We start from the raw sequence: 14,997 nt of genomic DNA, 5'->3' as shown, positions 1-14,997 counted from the left end.
ATACTCAGTTTTCATTGCAAATACAAAGAAAATTACCCTGTTTCCCACCCTTTTTCGAGTTGGGAACCTTCCGCGTGTGAGCCGAATGTGATAACCACTACACCATGGAAACAGACGCTGGTGTTTATCCTGTTGGCAGGATTGGAAAACAGCATAGCTGTCTGGCATTCCCTATTTTAGTGACAGTTTTCCTTCTATGCCTGTCCAGGTAGCAAACACAGAGTCCTTTCCTCGTTAGTATTGTGGATAGTATCTTCTCCTGTCACGCGGAAGACTGGGGTGAGATGCCCCAACGGGCACTTGGTACCTGTGCTATTGTATTTTTGGATACTCAGTTTTCATTGCAAATTCAAAGAAAATTGCCAAGTTTCCACCCGGTTTCAAGCTGGGGACCTTTCGCGTGTGAGGCGAATGTGATAACCACTACACCATGGAAACAGACACTGGGGTTTATCCTGTTGGCAGGATTGGCAAACAGCATAGCTGTCTTGCATTCCCGATTTTAGTGACAGTTTTCCCTCTACGCCTGTCCAGGTAGCAAGCACAGAGTCCTTTCCTCGTTAGTATAGTGGATAGTATCTCTGCCTGTCACGCGCAAGACTGTGGTTAGATTCCCTGAAGGGGAGGTGAGTGCAGGTGCAATTCAGTTTTTGGATACTCAGTTTTCATTGCAAATACAAAGAAAATAACCCTGTTTCCCACCCGGTTTCGAGTTGGGAACCTTTCGCTTGTGAGGAGAATGTGATAACCACTACACCATGGAAACAGACACTGGCGTTTATCCTGTTGGCAGTATTGGCAAACAGCATAGCTGTCTTGCATTCCCGATTTTAGTGACAGTTTTCCCTCTACGCCTGTCCAGGTAGCAAGCACAGAGTCCTTTCCTCGTTAGTATAGTGGATAGTATCTCTGCCTGTCACGCGGAAGACTGGGGTTCGATTCCCCAACGGGGCGGTGGTGCCTGTGTGTTTTGCTTTTTGGATACTCAGTTTTCATTGCAAATTCAAAGAAAATTGCCAAGTTTCCACCCGGTTTCGAGCTGGGGACCTTTCGCGTGTTAGGCGAATGTGATAACCACTACACCATGGAAACAGACACTGGCGTTTACTCTGTTGGCCGGATTGGCAAACAGCATAGCTGTCTGGCATTCCCGATTTTAGTGACAGTTTTCCCTCTACGCCTGTCCAGGTAGCAAGCACAGAGTCCTTTCCTCGTTAGTATAGTGGATAGTATCTCTGCCTGTCACGCGCAAGACTGTGGTTAGATTCCCTGAAGGGGAGGTGAGTGCAGGTGCAATTCAGTTTTTGGATACTCAGTTTTCATTGCAAATACAAAGAAAATTACCCTGTTTCCCACCCGGTTTCGAGTTGGGAACCTTTCGCTTGTGAGGAGAATGTGATAACCACTACACCATGGAAACAGACACTGGCGTTTATCCTGTTGGCAGTATTGGCAAACAGCATAGCTGTCTTGCATTCCCGATTTTAGTGACAGTTTTCCCTCTACGCCTGTCCAGGTAGCAAGCACAGAGTCCTTTCCTCGTTAGTATAGTGGATAGTATCTCCGCCTGTCACGCGGAAGACTGGGGTTCGATTCCCCAACGGGGAGGTGGTGCCTGTGTGTTTTGCTTTTTGGACACTCAGTTTTCATTGCAAATACAAAGAAAATTACCCTGTTTCCCACCCTGTTTCGAGTTGGGAACCTTTCGCGTGTGAGCCGAATGTGATAACCACTACACCATGGAAACAGACACTGGCGTTTATCCTGTTGGCAGGATTGGCAAACCGCATAGCTGTCTGGCATTAAGTTTAGTGACAATTTTACCTCTACGCCTGTCCAGGTCGCAAGCACAGAATCCTTTCGTCGTTAGTATAGTGGATAGTATCTCCTCCTGTCACGCGGAAGACTGGGGTTCGATTCCCCAACGGGGAGGTGGTACCTGTGTGTTTTGCTTTTTGGATACTCAGTTTTCATTGCAAATACAAAGAAAATTACCCTGTTTCCCACCCTTTTTCGAGTTGGGAACCTTCCGCGTGTGAGCCGAATGTGATAACCACTACACCATGGAAACAGACGCTGGTGTTTATCCTGTTGGCAGGATTGGAAAACAGCATAGCTGTCTGGCATTCCCTATTTTAGTGACAGTTTTCCTTCTATGCCTGTCCAGGTAGCAAACACAGAGTCCTTTCCTCGTTAGTATTGTGGATAGTATCTTCTCCTGTCACGCGGAAGACTGGGGTGAGATGCCCCAACGGGCACTTGGTACCTGTGCTATTGTATTTTTGGATACTCAGTTTTCATTGCAAATTCAAAGAAAATTGCCAAGTTTCCACCCGGTTTCGAGCTGGGGACCTTTCGCGTGTGAGGCGAATGTGATAACCACTACACCATGGAAACAGACACTGGCGTTTATCCTGTTGGCAGGATTGGCAAACAGCATAGCTGTCTTGCATTCCCGATTTTAGTGACAGTTTTCCCTCTACGCCTGTCCAGGTAGCAAGCACAGAGTCCTTTCCTCGTTAGTATAGTGGATAGTATCTCCGCCTGTCACGCGGAAGACTGGGGTTAGATTCCCCAACGGGGAGGTGGTGCCTGTGTGTTTTGCTTTTTGGATACTCAGTTTTCATTGCAAATTCAAAGAAAATTGCCAAGTTTCCACCCGGTTTCGAGCTGGGGACCTTTCGCGTGTTAGGCGAATGTGATAACCACTACACCATGGAAACAGACACTGGCGTTTACTCTGTTGGCCGGATTGGCAAACAGCATAGCTGTCTGGCATTCCCGATTTTAGTGACAGTTTTCCCTCTACGCCTGTCCAGGTAGCAAGCACAGAGTCCTTTCCTCGTTAGTATAGTGGATAGTATCTCTGCCTGTCACGCGCAAGACTGTGGTTAGATTCCCTGAAGGGGAGGTGAGTGCAGGTGCAATTCAGTTTTTGGATACTCAGTTTTCATTGCAAATACAAAGAAAATTACCCTGTTTCCCATCCGATTTCGAGTTGGGAACCTTTCGCTTGTGAGGAGAATGTGATAACCACTACACCATGGAAACAGACACTGGTGTTTATCCTGTTGGCAGTATTGGCAAACAGCATAGCTGTCTTGCATTCCCGATTTTAGTGACAGTTTTCCCTCTACGCCTGTCCAGGTAGCAAGCACAGAGTCCTTTCCTCGTTAGTATAGTGGATAGTATCTCCGCCTGTCACGCGGAAGACTGGGGTTCGATTCCCCAACGGGGAGGTGGTGCCTGTGTGTTTTGCTTTTTGGACACTCAGTTTTCATTGCAAATACAAAGAAAATTACCCTGTTTCCCACCCTGTTTCGAGTTGGGAACCTTTCGCGTGTGAGCCGAATGTGATAACCACTACACCATGGAAACAGACACTGGCGTTTATCCTGTTGGCAGGATTGGCAAACCGCATAGCTGTCTGGCATTAAGTTTAGTGACAATTTTACCTCTACGCCTGTCCAGGTCGCAAGCACAGAATCCTTTCGTCGTTAGTATAGTGGATAGTATCTCCTCCTGTCACGCGGAAGACTGGGGTTCGATTCCCCAACGGGGAGGTGGTGCCTGTGTGTTTTGCTTTTTGGATACTCAGTTTTCATTGCAAATACAAAGAAAATTACCCTGTTTCCCACCCTTTTTCGAGTTGGGAACCTTCCGCGTGTGAGCCGAATGTGATAACCACTACACCATGGAAACAGACGCTGGTGTTTATCCTGTTGGCAGGATTGGAAAACAGCATAGCTGTCTGGCATTCCCTATTTTAGTGACAGTTTTCCTTCTATGCCTGTCCAGGTAGCAAACACAGAGTCCTTTCCTCGTTAGTATTGTGGATAGTATCTTCTCCTGTCACGCGGAAGACTGGGGTGAGATGCCCCAACGGGCACTTGGTACCTGTGCTATTGTATTTTTGGATACTCAGTTTTCATTGCAAATTCAAAGAAAATTGCCAAGTTTCCACCCGGTTTCGAGCTGGGGACCTTTCGCGTGTGAGGCGAATGTGATAACCACTACACCATGGAAACAGACACTGGCGTTTATCCTGTTGGCAGGATTGGCAAACAGCATAGCTGTCTTGCATTCCCGATTTTAGTGACAGTTTTCCCTCTACGCCTGTCCAGGTAGCAAGCACAGAGTCCTTTCCTCGTTAGTATAGTGGATAGTATCTCCGCCTGTCACGCGGAAGACTGGGGTTCGATTCCCCAACGGGGAGGTGGTGCCTGTGTGTTTTGCTTTTTGGATACTCAGTTTTCATTGCAAATTCAAAGAAAATTGCCAAGTTTCCACCCGGTTTCGAGCTGGGGACCTTTCGCGTGTTAGGCGAATGTGATAACCACTACACCATGGAAACAGACACTGGCGTTTACTCTGTTGGCCGGATTGGCAAACAGCATAGCTGTCTGGCATTCCCGATTTTAGTGACAGTTTTCCCTCTACGCCTGTCCAGGTAGCAAGCACAGAGTCCTTTCCTCGTTAGTATAGTGGATAGTATCTCTGCCTGTCACGCGCAAGACTGTGGTTAGATTCCCTGAAGGGGAGGTGAGTGCAGGTGCAATTCAGTTTTTGGATACTCAGTTTTCATTGCAAATACAAAGAAAATTACCCTGTTTCCCACCCGGTTTCGAGTTGGGAACCTTTCGCTTGTGAGGAGAATGTGATAACCACTACACCATGGAAACAGACACTGGTGTTTATCCTGTTGGCAGTATTGGCAAACAGCATAGCTGTCTTGCATTCCCGATTTTAGTGACAGTTTTCCCTCTACGCCTGTCCAGGTAGCAAGCACAGAGTCCTTTCCTCGTTAGTATAGTGGATAGTATCTCCGCCTGTCACGCGGAAGACTGGGGTTCGATTCCCCAACGGGGAGGTGGTGCCTGTGTGTTTTGCTTTTTGGACACTCAGTTTTCATTGCAAATACAAAGAAAATTACCCTGTTTCCCACCCTGTTTCGAGTTGGGAACCTTTCGCGTGTGAGCCGAATGTGATAACCACTACACCATGGAAACAGACACTGGCGTTTATCCTGTTGGCAGGATTGGCAAACCGCATAGCTGTCTGGCATTAAGTTTAGTGACAATTTTACCTCTAAGCCTGTCCAGGTCGCAAGCACAGAATCCTTTCGTCGTTAGTATAGTGGATAGTATCTCCTCCTGTCACGCGGAAGACTGGGGTTCGATTCCCCAACGGGGAGGTGGTGCCTGTGTGTTTTGCTTTTTGGATACTCAGTTTTCATTGCAAATACAAAGAAAATTACCCTGTTTCCCACCCTTTTTCGAGTTGGGAACCTTCCGCGTGTGAGCCGAATGTGATAACCACTACACCATGGAAACAGACGCTGGTGTTTATCCTGTTGGCAGGATTGGAAAACAGCATAGCTGTCTGGCATTCCCTATTTTAGTGACAGTTTTCCTTCTATGCCTGTCCAGGTAGCAAACACAGAGTCCTTTCCTCGTTAGTATAGTGGATAGTATCTCCTCCTGTCACGCGGAAGACTGGGGTTCGATTCCCCAACGGGGAGGTGGTGCCTGTGTGTTTTGCTTTTTGGATACTCAGTTTTCATTGCAAATACAAAGAAAATTACCCAGTTTCCCACCCTGTTTCGAGTTGGGAACCTTCCGCGTGTGAGCCGAATGTGATAACCACTACACCATGGAAACAGACGCTGGTGTTTATCCTGTTGGCAGGATTGGAAAACAGCATAGCTGTCTGGCATTCCCTATTTTAGTGACAGTTTTCCTTCTATGCCTGTCCAGGTAGCAAACACAGAGTCCTTTCCTCGTTAGTATTGTGGATAGTATCTTCTCCTGTCACGCGGAAGACTGGGGTGAGATGCCCCAACGGGCACTTGGTACCTGTGCTATTGTATTTTTGGATACTCAGTTTTCATTGCAAATTCAAAGAAAATTGCCAAGTTTCCACCCGGTTTCGAGCTGGGGACCTTTCGCGTGTGAGGCGAATGTGATAACCACTACACCATGGAAACAGACACTGGCGTTTATCCTGTTGGCAGGATTGGCAAACGGCATAGCTGTCTTGCATTCCCGATTTTAGTGACAGTTTTCCCTCTACGCCTGTCCAGGTAGCAAGCACAGAGTCCTTTCCTTGTTAGTATAGTGGATAGTATCTCCGCCTGTCACGCGGAAGACTGGGGTTCGATTCCCCAACGGGGAGGTGGTGCCTGTGTGTTTTGCTTTTTGGATACTCAGTTTTCATTGCAAATTCAAAGAAAATTGCCAAGTTCCCACCCGGTTTCGAGCTGGGGACCTTTCGCTTGTTAGGCGAATGTGATAACCACTACACCATGGAAACGGACACTGGCGTTTACTCTGTTGGCCGGATTGGCAAACAGCATAGCTGTCTGGCATTCCCGATTTTAGTGACAGTTTTCCCTCTACGCCTGTCCAGGTAGCAAGCACAGAGTCCTTTCCTCGTTAGTATAGTGGATAGTATCTCTGCCTGTCACGCGCAAGACTGTGGTTAGATTCCCTGAAGGCGAGGTGAGTGCAGGTGCAATTCAATTTTTGGATACTCAGTTTTCATTGCAAATACAAAGAAAATTACCCTGTTTCCCACCCTGTTTCGAGTTGGGAACCTTTCGCGTGTGAGCCGAATGTGATAACCACTACACCATGGAAACAGACACTGGCGTTTATCCTGTTGGCAGGATTGGCAAACAGCATAGCTGTCTGGCATTCACAAGTTTAGTGACAGTTTTACCTCTACGCCTGTCCAGGTCGCAAGCATAGAATCCTTTCCTCGTTAGTATAGTGGATAGTATCTCCTCCTGTCACGCGGAAGACTGGGGTTCGATTCCCCAACGGGGAGGTGTGCCTGTGTGTTTTGCTTTTTGGATACTCAGTTTTCATTGCAAATACAAAGAAAATTACCCTGTTTCCCACCCTGTTTCGAGTTGGGAAACTTCCGCGTGTGAGCCGAATGTGATAACCACTACACCATGGAAACAGACGCTGGCGTTTATCCTGTTGGCAGGATTGGCAAACAGCATAGCTGTCTGGCATTCACGTTTAGTGACAGTTTTACCTCTACGCCTGTCCAGGTCTCAAGCACAGAATCCTTTCCTCGTTAGTATAGTGGATAGTATCTCCTCCTGTCACGCGGAAGACTGGGGTTCGATTCCCCAACGGGGAGGTGGTCCCTGTGTGTTTTGCTTTTTGGATACTCAGTTTTCATTGCAAATACAAAGAAAATTACCCTGTTTCCCACCCTTTTTCGAGTTGGGAACCTTCCGCGTGTGAGCCGAATGTGATAACCACTACACCATGGAAACAGACGCTGGTGTTTATCCTGTTGGCAGGATTGGAAAACAGCATAGCTGTCTGGCATTCCCTATTTTAGTGACAGTTTTCCTTCTATGCCTGTCCAGGTAGCAAACACAGAGTCCTTTCCTCGTTAGTATTGTGGATAGTATCTTCTCCTGTCACGCGGAAGACTGGGGTGAGATGCCCCAACGGGCACTTGGTACCTGTGCTATTGTATTTTTGGATACTCAGTTTTCATTGCAAATTCAAAGAAAATTGCCAAGTTTCCACCCGGTTTCAAGCTGGGGACCTTTCGCGTGTGAGGCCAATGTGATAACCACTACACCATGGAAACAGACACTGGGGTTTATCCTGTTGGCAGGATTGGCAAACAGCATAGCTGTCTTGCATTCCCGATTTTAGTGACAGTTTTCCCTCTACGCCTGTCCAGGTAGCAAGCACAGAGTCCTTTCCTCGTTAGTATAGTGGATAGTATCTCTGCCTGTCACGCGCAAGACTGTGGTTAGATTCCCTGAAGGGGAGGTGAGTGCAGGTGCAATTCAGTTTTTGGATACTCAGTTTTCATTGCAAATACAAAGAAAATTACCCTGTTTCCCACCCGGTTTCGAGTTGGGAACCTTTCGCTTGTGAGGAGAATGTGATAACCACTACACCATGGAAACAGACACTGGCGTTTATCCTGTTGGCAGTATTGGCAAACAGCATAGCTGTCTTGCATTCCCGATTTTAGTGACAGTTTTCCCTCTACGCCTGTCCAGGTAGCAAGCACAGAGTCCTTTCCTCGTTAGTATAGTGGATAGTATCTCCGCCTGTCACGCGGAAGACTGGGGTTCGATTCCCCAACGGGGCGGTGGTGCCTGTGTGTTTTGCTTTTTGGATACTCAGTTTTCATTGCAAATTCAAAGAAAATTGCCAAGTTTCCACCCGGTTTCGAGCTGGGGACCTTTCGCGTGTTAGGCGAATGTGATAACCACTACACCATGGAAACAGACACTGGCGTTTACTCTGTTGGCCGGATTGGCAAACAGCATAGCTGTCTGGCATTCCCGATTTTAGTGACAGTTTTCCCTCTACGCCTGTCCAGGTAGCAAGCACAGAGTCCTTTCCTCGTTAGTATAGTGGATAGTATCTCTGCCTGTCACGCGCAAGACTGTGGTTAGATTCCCTGAAGGGGAGGTGAGTGCAGGTGCAATTCAGTTTTTGGATACTCAGTTTTCATTGCAAATACAAAGAAAATTACCCTGTTTCCCACCCGGTTTCGAGTTGGGAACCTTTCGCTTGTGAGGAGAATGTGATAACCACTACACCATGGAAACAGACACTGGCGTTTATCCTGTTGGCAGTATTGGCAAACAGCATAGCTGTCTTGCATTCCCGATTTTAGTGACAGTTTTCCCTCTACGCCTGTCCAGGTAGCAAGCACAGAGTCCTTTCCTCGTTAGTATAGTGGATAGTATCTCCGCCTGTCACGCGGAAGACTGGGGTTCGATTCCCCAACGGGGAGGTGGTGCCTGTGTGTTTTGCTTTTTGGACACTCAGTTTTCATTGCAAATACAAAGAAAATTACCCTGTTTCCCACCCTGTTTCGAGTTGGGAACCTATCGCGTGTGAGCCGAATGTGATAACCACTACACCATGGAAACAGACACTGGCGTTTATCCTGTTGGCAGGATTGGCAAACCGCATAGCTGTCTGGCATTAAGTTTAGTGACAATTTTACCTCTAAGCCTGTCCAGGTCGCAAGCACAGAATCCTTTCGTCGTTAGTATAGTGGATAGTATCTCCTCCTGTCACGCGGAAGACTGGGGTTCGATTCCCCAACGGGGAGGTGGTGCCTGTGTGTTTTGCTTTTTGGATACTCAGTTTTCATTGCAAATACAAAGAAAATTACCCTGTTACCCACCCTTTTTCGAGTTGGGAACCTTCCGCGTGTGAGCCGAATGTGATAACCACTACACCATGGAAACAGACGCTGGTGTTTATCCTGTTGGCAGGATTGGAAAACAGCATAGCTGTCTGGCATTCCCTATTTTAGTGACAGTTTTCCTTCTATGCCTGTCCAGGTAGCAAACACAGAGTCCTTTCCTCGTTAGTATAGTGGATAGTATCTCCTCCTGTCACGCGGAAGACTGGGGTTCGATTCCCCAACGGGGAGGTGGTGCCTGTGTGTTTTGCGTTTTGGATACTCAGTTTTCATTGCAAATACAAAGAAAATTACCCTGTTTCCCACCCTGTTTCGAGTTGGGAACCTTCCGCGTGTGAGCCGAATGTGATAACCACTACACCATGGAAACAGACGCTGGTGTTTATCCTGTTGGCAGGATTGGAAAACAGCATAGCTGTCTGGCATTCCCTATTTTAGTGACAGTTTTCCTTCTATGCCTGTCCAGGTAGCAAACACAGAGTCCTTTCCTCGTTAGTATTGTGGATAGTATCTTCTCCTGTCACGCGGAAGACTGGGGTGAGATGCCCCAACGGGCACTTGGTACCTGTGCTATTGTATTTTTGGATACTCAGTTTTCATTGCAAATTCAAAGAAAATTGCCAAGTTTCCACCCGGTTTCGAGCTGGGGACCTTTCGCGTGTGAGGCGAATGTGATAACCACTACACCATGGAAACAGACACTGGCTTTTATCCTGTTGGCAGGATTGGCAAACAGCATAGCTGTCTTGCATTCCCGATTTTAGTGACAGTTTTCCCTCTACGCCTGTCCAGGTAGCAAGCACAGAGTCCTTTCCTCGTTAGTATAGTGGATAGTATCTCCGCCTGTCACGCGCAAGACTGTGGTTAGATTCCCTGAAGGGGAGGTGAGTGCAGGTGCAATTCAGTTTTTGGATACTCAGTTTTCATTGCAAATACAAAGAAAATTACCCTGTTTCCCACCCGGTTTCGAGTTGGGAACCTTTCGCTTGTGAGGAGAATGTGATAACCACTACACCATGGAAACAGACACTGGCGTTTATCCTGTTGGCAGTATTGGCAAACAGCATAGCTGTCTTGCATTCCCGATTTTAGTGACAGTTTTCCCTCTACGCCTGTCCAGGTAGCAAGCACAGAGTCCTTTCCTCGTTAGTATAGTGGATAGTATCTCCGCCTGTCACGCGGAAGACTGGGGTTCGATTCCCCAACGGGGCGGTGGTGCCTGTGTGTTTTGCTTTTTGGATACTCAGTTTTCATTGCAAATTCAAAGAAAATTGCCAAGTTTCCACCCGGTTTCGAGCTGGGGACCTTTCGCGTGTTAGGCGAATGTGATAACCACTACACCATGGAAACAGACACTGGCGTTTACTCTGTTGGCCGGATTGGCAAACAGCATAGCTGTCTGGCATTCCCGATTTTAGTGACAGTTTTCCCTCTACGCCTGTCCAGGTAGCAAGCACAGAGTCCTTTCCTCGTTAGTATAGTGGATAGTATCTCTGCCTGTCACGCGCAAGACTGTGGTTAGATTCCCTGAAGGGGAGGTGAGTGCAGGTGCAATTCAGTTTTTGGATACTCAGTTTTCATTGCAAATACAAAGAAAATTACCCTGTTTCCCACCCGGTTTCGAGTTGGGAACCTTTCGCTTGTGAGGAGAATGTGATAACCACTACACCATGGAAACAGACACTGGCGTTTATCCTGTTGGCAGTATTGGCAAACAGCATAGCTGTCTTGCATTCCCGATTTTAGTGACAGTTTTCCCTCTACGCCTGTCCAGGTAGCAAGCACAGAGTCCTTTCCTCGTTAGTATAGTGGATAGTATCTCCGCCTGTCACGCGGAAGACTGGGGTTCGATTCCCCAACGGGGAGGTGGTGCCTGTGTGTTTTGCTTTTTGGACACTCAGTTTTCATTGCAAATACAAAGAAAATTACCCTGTTTCCCACCCTGTTTCGAGTTGGGAACCTATCGCGTGTGAGCCGAATGTGATAACCACTACACCATGGAAACAGACACTGGCGTTTATCCTGTTGGCAGGATTGGCAAACCGCATAGCTGTCTGGCATTAAGTTTAGTGACAATTTTACCTCTAAGCCTGTCCAGGTCGCAAGCACAGAATCCTTTCGTCGTTAGTATAGTGGATAGTATCTCCTCCTGTCAAGCGGAAGACTGGGGTTCGATTCCCCAACGGGGAGGTGGTGCCTGTGTGTTTTGCTTTTTGGATACTCAGTTTTCATTGCAAATACAAAGAAAATTACCCTGTTTCCCACCCTTTTTCGAGTTGGGAACCTTCCGCGTGTGAGCCGAATGTGATAACCACTACACCATGGAAACAGACGCTGGTGTTTATCCTGTTGGCAGGATTGGAAAACAGCATAGCTGTCTGGCATTCCCTATTTTAGTGACAGTTTTCCTTCTATGCCTGTCCAGGTAGCAAACACAGAGTCCTTTCCTCGTTAGTATAGTGGATAGTATCTCCTCCTGTCACGCGGAAGACTGGGGTTCGATTCCCCAACGGGGAGGTGGTGCCTGTGTGTTTTGCGTTTTGGATACTCAGTTTTCATTGCAAATACAAAGAAAATTACCCTGTTTCCCACCCTGTTTCGAGTTGGGAACCTTCCGCGTGTGAGCCGAATGTGATAACCACTACACCATGGAAACAGACGCTGGTGTTTATCCTGTTGGCAGGATTGGAAAACAGCATAGCTGTCTGGCATTCCCTATTTTAGTGACAGTTTTCCTTCTATGCCTGTCCAGGTAGCAAACACAGAGTCCTTTCCTCGTTAGTATTGTGGATAGTATCTTCTCCTGTCACGCGGAAGACTGGGGTGAGATGCCCCAACGGGCACTTGGTACCTGTGCTATTGTATTTTTGGATACTCAGTTTTCATTGCAAATTCAAAGAAAATTGCCAAGTTTCCACCCGGTTTCGAGCTGGGGACCTTTCGCGTGTGAGGCGAATGTGATAACCACTACACCATGGAAACAGACACTGGCTTTTATCCTGTTGGCAGGATTGGCAAACAGCATAGCTGTCTTGCATTCCCGATTTTAGTGACAGTTTTCCCTCTACGCCTGTCCAGGTAGCAAGCACAGAGTCCTTTCCTCGTTAGTATAGTGGATAGTATCTCCGCCTGTCACGCGGAAGACTGGGGTTCGATTCCCCAACGGGGAGGTGGTGCCTGTGTGTTTTGCTTTTTGGATACTCAGTTTTCATTGCAAATTCAAAGAAATTTGCCAAGTTTCCACCCGGTTTCGAGCTGGGGACCTTTCGCGTGTTAGGCGAATGTGATAACCACTACACCATGGAAACAGACACTGGCGTTTACTCTGTTGGCCGGATTGGCAAACAGCATAGCTGTCTGGCATTCCCGATTTTAGTGACAGTTTTCCCTCTACGCCTGTCCAGGTAGCAAGCACAGAGTCCTTTCCTCGTTAGTATAGTGGATAGTATCTCTGCCTGTCACGCGCAAGACTGTGGTTAGATTCCCTGAAGGGGAGGTGAGTGCAGGTGCAATTCAGTTTTTGGATACTCAGTTTTCATTGCAAATACAAAGAAAATTACCCTGTTTCCCACCCGGTTTCGAGTTGGGAACCTTTCGCTTGTGAGGAGAATGTGATAACCACTACACCATGGAAACAGACACTGGTGTTTATCCTGTTGGCAGTATTGGCAAACAGCATAGCTGTCTTGCATTCCCGATTTTAGTGACAGTTTTCCCTCTACGCCTGTCCAGGTAGCAAGCACAGAGTCCTTTCCTCGTTAGTATAGTGGATAGTATCTCCGCTTGTCACGCGGAAGACTGGGGTTCGATTCCCCAACGGGGAGGTGGTGCCTGTGTGTTTTGCTTTTTGGACACTCAGTTTTCATTGCAAATACAAAGAAAATTACCCTGTTTCCCACCCTGTTTCGAGTTGGGAACCTTTCGCGTGTGAGCCGAATGTGATAACCACTACACCATGGAAACAGACACTGGCGTTTATCCTGTTGGCAGGATTGGCAAACCGCATAGCTGTCTGGCATTAAGTTTAGTGACAATTTTACCTCTACGCCTGTCCAGGTCGCAAGCACAGAATCCTTTCGTCGTTAGTATAGTGGATAGTATCTCCTCCTGTCACGCGGAAGACTGGGGTTCGATTCCCCAACGGGGAGGTGGTGCCTGTGTGTTTTGCTTTTTGGATACTCAGTTTTCATTGCAAATACAAAGAAAATTACCCTGTTTCCCACCCTTTTTCGAGTTGGGAACCTTCCGCGTGTGAGCCGAATGTGATAACCACTACACCATGGAAACAGACGCTGGTGTTTATCCTGTTGGCAGGATTGGAAAACAGCATAGCTGTCTGGCATTCCCTATTTTAGTGACAGTTTTCCTTCTATGCCTGTCCAGGTAGCAAACACAGAGTCCTTTCCTCGTTAGTATAGTGGATAGTATCTCCTCCTGTCACGCGGAAGACTGGGGTTCGATTCCCCAACGGGGAGGTGGTGCCTGTGTGTTTTGCTTTTTGGATACTCAGTTTTCATTGCAAATACAAAGAAAATTACCCTGTTTCCCACCCTGTTTCGAGTTGGGAACCTTCCGCGTGTGAGCCGAATGTGATAACCACTACACCATGGAAACAGACGCTGGTGTTTATCCTGTTGGCAGGATTGGAAAACAGCATAGCTGTCTGGCATTCCCTATTTTAGTGACAGTTTTCCTTCTATGCCTGTCCAGGTAGCAAACACAGAGTCCTTTCCTCGTTAGTATTGTGGATAGTATCTTCTCCTGTCACGCGGAAGACTGGGGTGAGATGCCCCAACGGGCACTTGGTACCTGTGCTATTGTATTTTTGGATACTCAGTTTTCATTGCAAATTCAAAGAAAATTGCCAAGTTTCCACCCGGTTTCGAGCTGGGGACCTTTCGCGTGTGAGGCGAATGTGATAACCACTACACCATGGAAACAGACACTGGCGTTTATCCTGTTGGCAGGATTGGCAAACGGCATAGCTGTCTTGCATTCCCGATTTTAGTGACAGTTTTCCCTCTACGCCTGTCCAGGTAGCAAGCACAGAGTCCTTTCCTTGTTAGTATAGTGGATAGTATCTCCGCCTGTCACGCGGAAGACTGGGGTTCGATTCCCCAACGGGGAGGTGGTGCCTGTGTGTTTTGCTTTTTGGATACTCAGTTTTCATTGCAAATTCAAAGAAAATTGCCAAGTTTCCACCCGGTTTCGAGCTGGGGACCTTTCGCGTGTTAGGCGAATGTGATAACCACTACACCATGGAAACGGACACTGTCGTTTACTCTGTTGGCCGGATTGGCAAACAGCATAGCTGTCTGGCATTCCCGATTTTAGTGACAGTTTTCCCTCTACGCCTGTCCAGGTAGCAAGCACAGAGTCCTTTCCTCGTTAGTATAGTGGATAGTATCTCTGCCTGTCACGCGCAAGACTGTGGTTAGATTCCCTGAAGGCGAGGTGAGTGCAGGTGCAATTCAATTTTTGGATACTCAGTTTTCATTGCAAATACAAAGAAAATTACCCTGTTTCCCACCCTGTTTCGAGTTGGGAACCTTTCGCGTGTGAGCCGAATGTGCTAACCACTACACCATGGAAACAGACACTGGCGTTCATCCTGTTGGCAGGATTGGCAAACAGCATAGCTGTCTGGCATTCACAAGTTTAGTGACAGTTTTACCTCTACGCCTGTCCAGGTCGCAAGCATAGAATCCTTTCCTCGTTAGTATAGTGGATAGTATCTCCTCCTGTCACGCGGAAGACTGGGGTTCGATTCCCCAACGGGGAGGTGTGCCT

At 47.5% G+C, this 14,997-nt stretch overlaps 21 non-coding genes across 21 annotated transcripts; 7 read left to right on the top strand and 14 right to left on the bottom strand.

Annotated features, from left to right (window-relative positions):
- Positions 1-1,019: 1,019 nt before the first annotated feature.
- trnav-aac (transfer RNA valine (anticodon AAC)) lies at positions 1,020-1,092 on the bottom strand. The gene has a single exon. It is a non-coding gene; the product is annotated as a tRNA-Val (tRNA).
- Positions 1,093-1,536: 444 nt separating this feature from the next.
- Positions 1,537-1,608, top strand: trnad-guc (transfer RNA aspartic acid (anticodon GUC)). Its single transcript has one exon. It is a non-coding gene; the product is annotated as a tRNA-Asp (tRNA).
- Positions 1,609-2,324: 716 nt separating this feature from the next.
- Positions 2,325-2,397, bottom strand: trnav-cac (transfer RNA valine (anticodon CAC)). The gene has a single exon. It is a non-coding gene; the product is annotated as a tRNA-Val (tRNA).
- Positions 2,398-2,650: 253 nt separating this feature from the next.
- trnav-aac (transfer RNA valine (anticodon AAC)) lies at positions 2,651-2,723 on the bottom strand. The gene has a single exon. It is a non-coding gene; the product is annotated as a tRNA-Val (tRNA).
- Positions 2,724-3,167: 444 nt separating this feature from the next.
- On the top strand, positions 3,168-3,239 carry trnad-guc (transfer RNA aspartic acid (anticodon GUC)). The gene has a single exon. It is a non-coding gene; the product is annotated as a tRNA-Asp (tRNA).
- Positions 3,240-3,955: 716 nt separating this feature from the next.
- trnav-cac (transfer RNA valine (anticodon CAC)) lies at positions 3,956-4,028 on the bottom strand. Its single transcript has one exon. It is a non-coding gene; the product is annotated as a tRNA-Val (tRNA).
- A 116-nt stretch (positions 4,029-4,144) lies between these two features.
- On the top strand, positions 4,145-4,216 carry trnad-guc (transfer RNA aspartic acid (anticodon GUC)). Its single transcript has one exon. It is a non-coding gene; the product is annotated as a tRNA-Asp (tRNA).
- Positions 4,217-4,281: 65 nt separating this feature from the next.
- trnav-aac (transfer RNA valine (anticodon AAC)) lies at positions 4,282-4,354 on the bottom strand. Its single transcript has one exon. It is a non-coding gene; the product is annotated as a tRNA-Val (tRNA).
- Positions 4,355-4,798: 444 nt separating this feature from the next.
- On the top strand, positions 4,799-4,870 carry trnad-guc (transfer RNA aspartic acid (anticodon GUC)). Its single transcript has one exon. It is a non-coding gene; the product is annotated as a tRNA-Asp (tRNA).
- Positions 4,871-5,913: 1,043 nt separating this feature from the next.
- Positions 5,914-5,986, bottom strand: trnav-cac (transfer RNA valine (anticodon CAC)). The gene has a single exon. It is a non-coding gene; the product is annotated as a tRNA-Val (tRNA).
- A 253-nt stretch (positions 5,987-6,239) lies between these two features.
- Positions 6,240-6,312, bottom strand: trnav-aac (transfer RNA valine (anticodon AAC)). Its single transcript has one exon. It is a non-coding gene; the product is annotated as a tRNA-Val (tRNA).
- Positions 6,313-8,198: 1,886 nt separating this feature from the next.
- Positions 8,199-8,271, bottom strand: trnav-aac (transfer RNA valine (anticodon AAC)). The gene has a single exon. It is a non-coding gene; the product is annotated as a tRNA-Val (tRNA).
- A 444-nt stretch (positions 8,272-8,715) lies between these two features.
- trnad-guc (transfer RNA aspartic acid (anticodon GUC)) lies at positions 8,716-8,787 on the top strand. The gene has a single exon. It is a non-coding gene; the product is annotated as a tRNA-Asp (tRNA).
- A 1,043-nt stretch (positions 8,788-9,830) lies between these two features.
- Positions 9,831-9,903, bottom strand: trnav-cac (transfer RNA valine (anticodon CAC)). Its single transcript has one exon. It is a non-coding gene; the product is annotated as a tRNA-Val (tRNA).
- A 581-nt stretch (positions 9,904-10,484) lies between these two features.
- trnav-aac (transfer RNA valine (anticodon AAC)) lies at positions 10,485-10,557 on the bottom strand. Its single transcript has one exon. It is a non-coding gene; the product is annotated as a tRNA-Val (tRNA).
- Positions 10,558-11,001: 444 nt separating this feature from the next.
- Positions 11,002-11,073, top strand: trnad-guc (transfer RNA aspartic acid (anticodon GUC)). The gene has a single exon. It is a non-coding gene; the product is annotated as a tRNA-Asp (tRNA).
- Positions 11,074-12,116: 1,043 nt separating this feature from the next.
- trnav-cac (transfer RNA valine (anticodon CAC)) lies at positions 12,117-12,189 on the bottom strand. The gene has a single exon. It is a non-coding gene; the product is annotated as a tRNA-Val (tRNA).
- Positions 12,190-12,305: 116 nt separating this feature from the next.
- trnad-guc (transfer RNA aspartic acid (anticodon GUC)) lies at positions 12,306-12,377 on the top strand. The gene has a single exon. It is a non-coding gene; the product is annotated as a tRNA-Asp (tRNA).
- A 65-nt stretch (positions 12,378-12,442) lies between these two features.
- Positions 12,443-12,515, bottom strand: trnav-aac (transfer RNA valine (anticodon AAC)). The gene has a single exon. It is a non-coding gene; the product is annotated as a tRNA-Val (tRNA).
- Positions 12,516-14,074: 1,559 nt separating this feature from the next.
- trnav-cac (transfer RNA valine (anticodon CAC)) lies at positions 14,075-14,147 on the bottom strand. Its single transcript has one exon. It is a non-coding gene; the product is annotated as a tRNA-Val (tRNA).
- A 253-nt stretch (positions 14,148-14,400) lies between these two features.
- On the bottom strand, positions 14,401-14,473 carry trnav-aac (transfer RNA valine (anticodon AAC)). The gene has a single exon. It is a non-coding gene; the product is annotated as a tRNA-Val (tRNA).
- Between the last annotated feature and the right edge of the window lie 524 nt (positions 14,474-14,997).

This window comes from Festucalex cinctus, chromosome 19 (assembly GCF_051991245.1).
Source record: "Festucalex cinctus isolate MCC-2025b chromosome 19, RoL_Fcin_1.0, whole genome shotgun sequence".
Classification (NCBI taxonomy): Eukaryota; Metazoa; Chordata; class Actinopteri; order Syngnathiformes; family Syngnathidae; genus Festucalex; species Festucalex cinctus.
The sequence above is the reverse complement of the archived record's forward strand: the minus strand, read 5'-3'. Positions and strand labels throughout refer to the sequence as shown.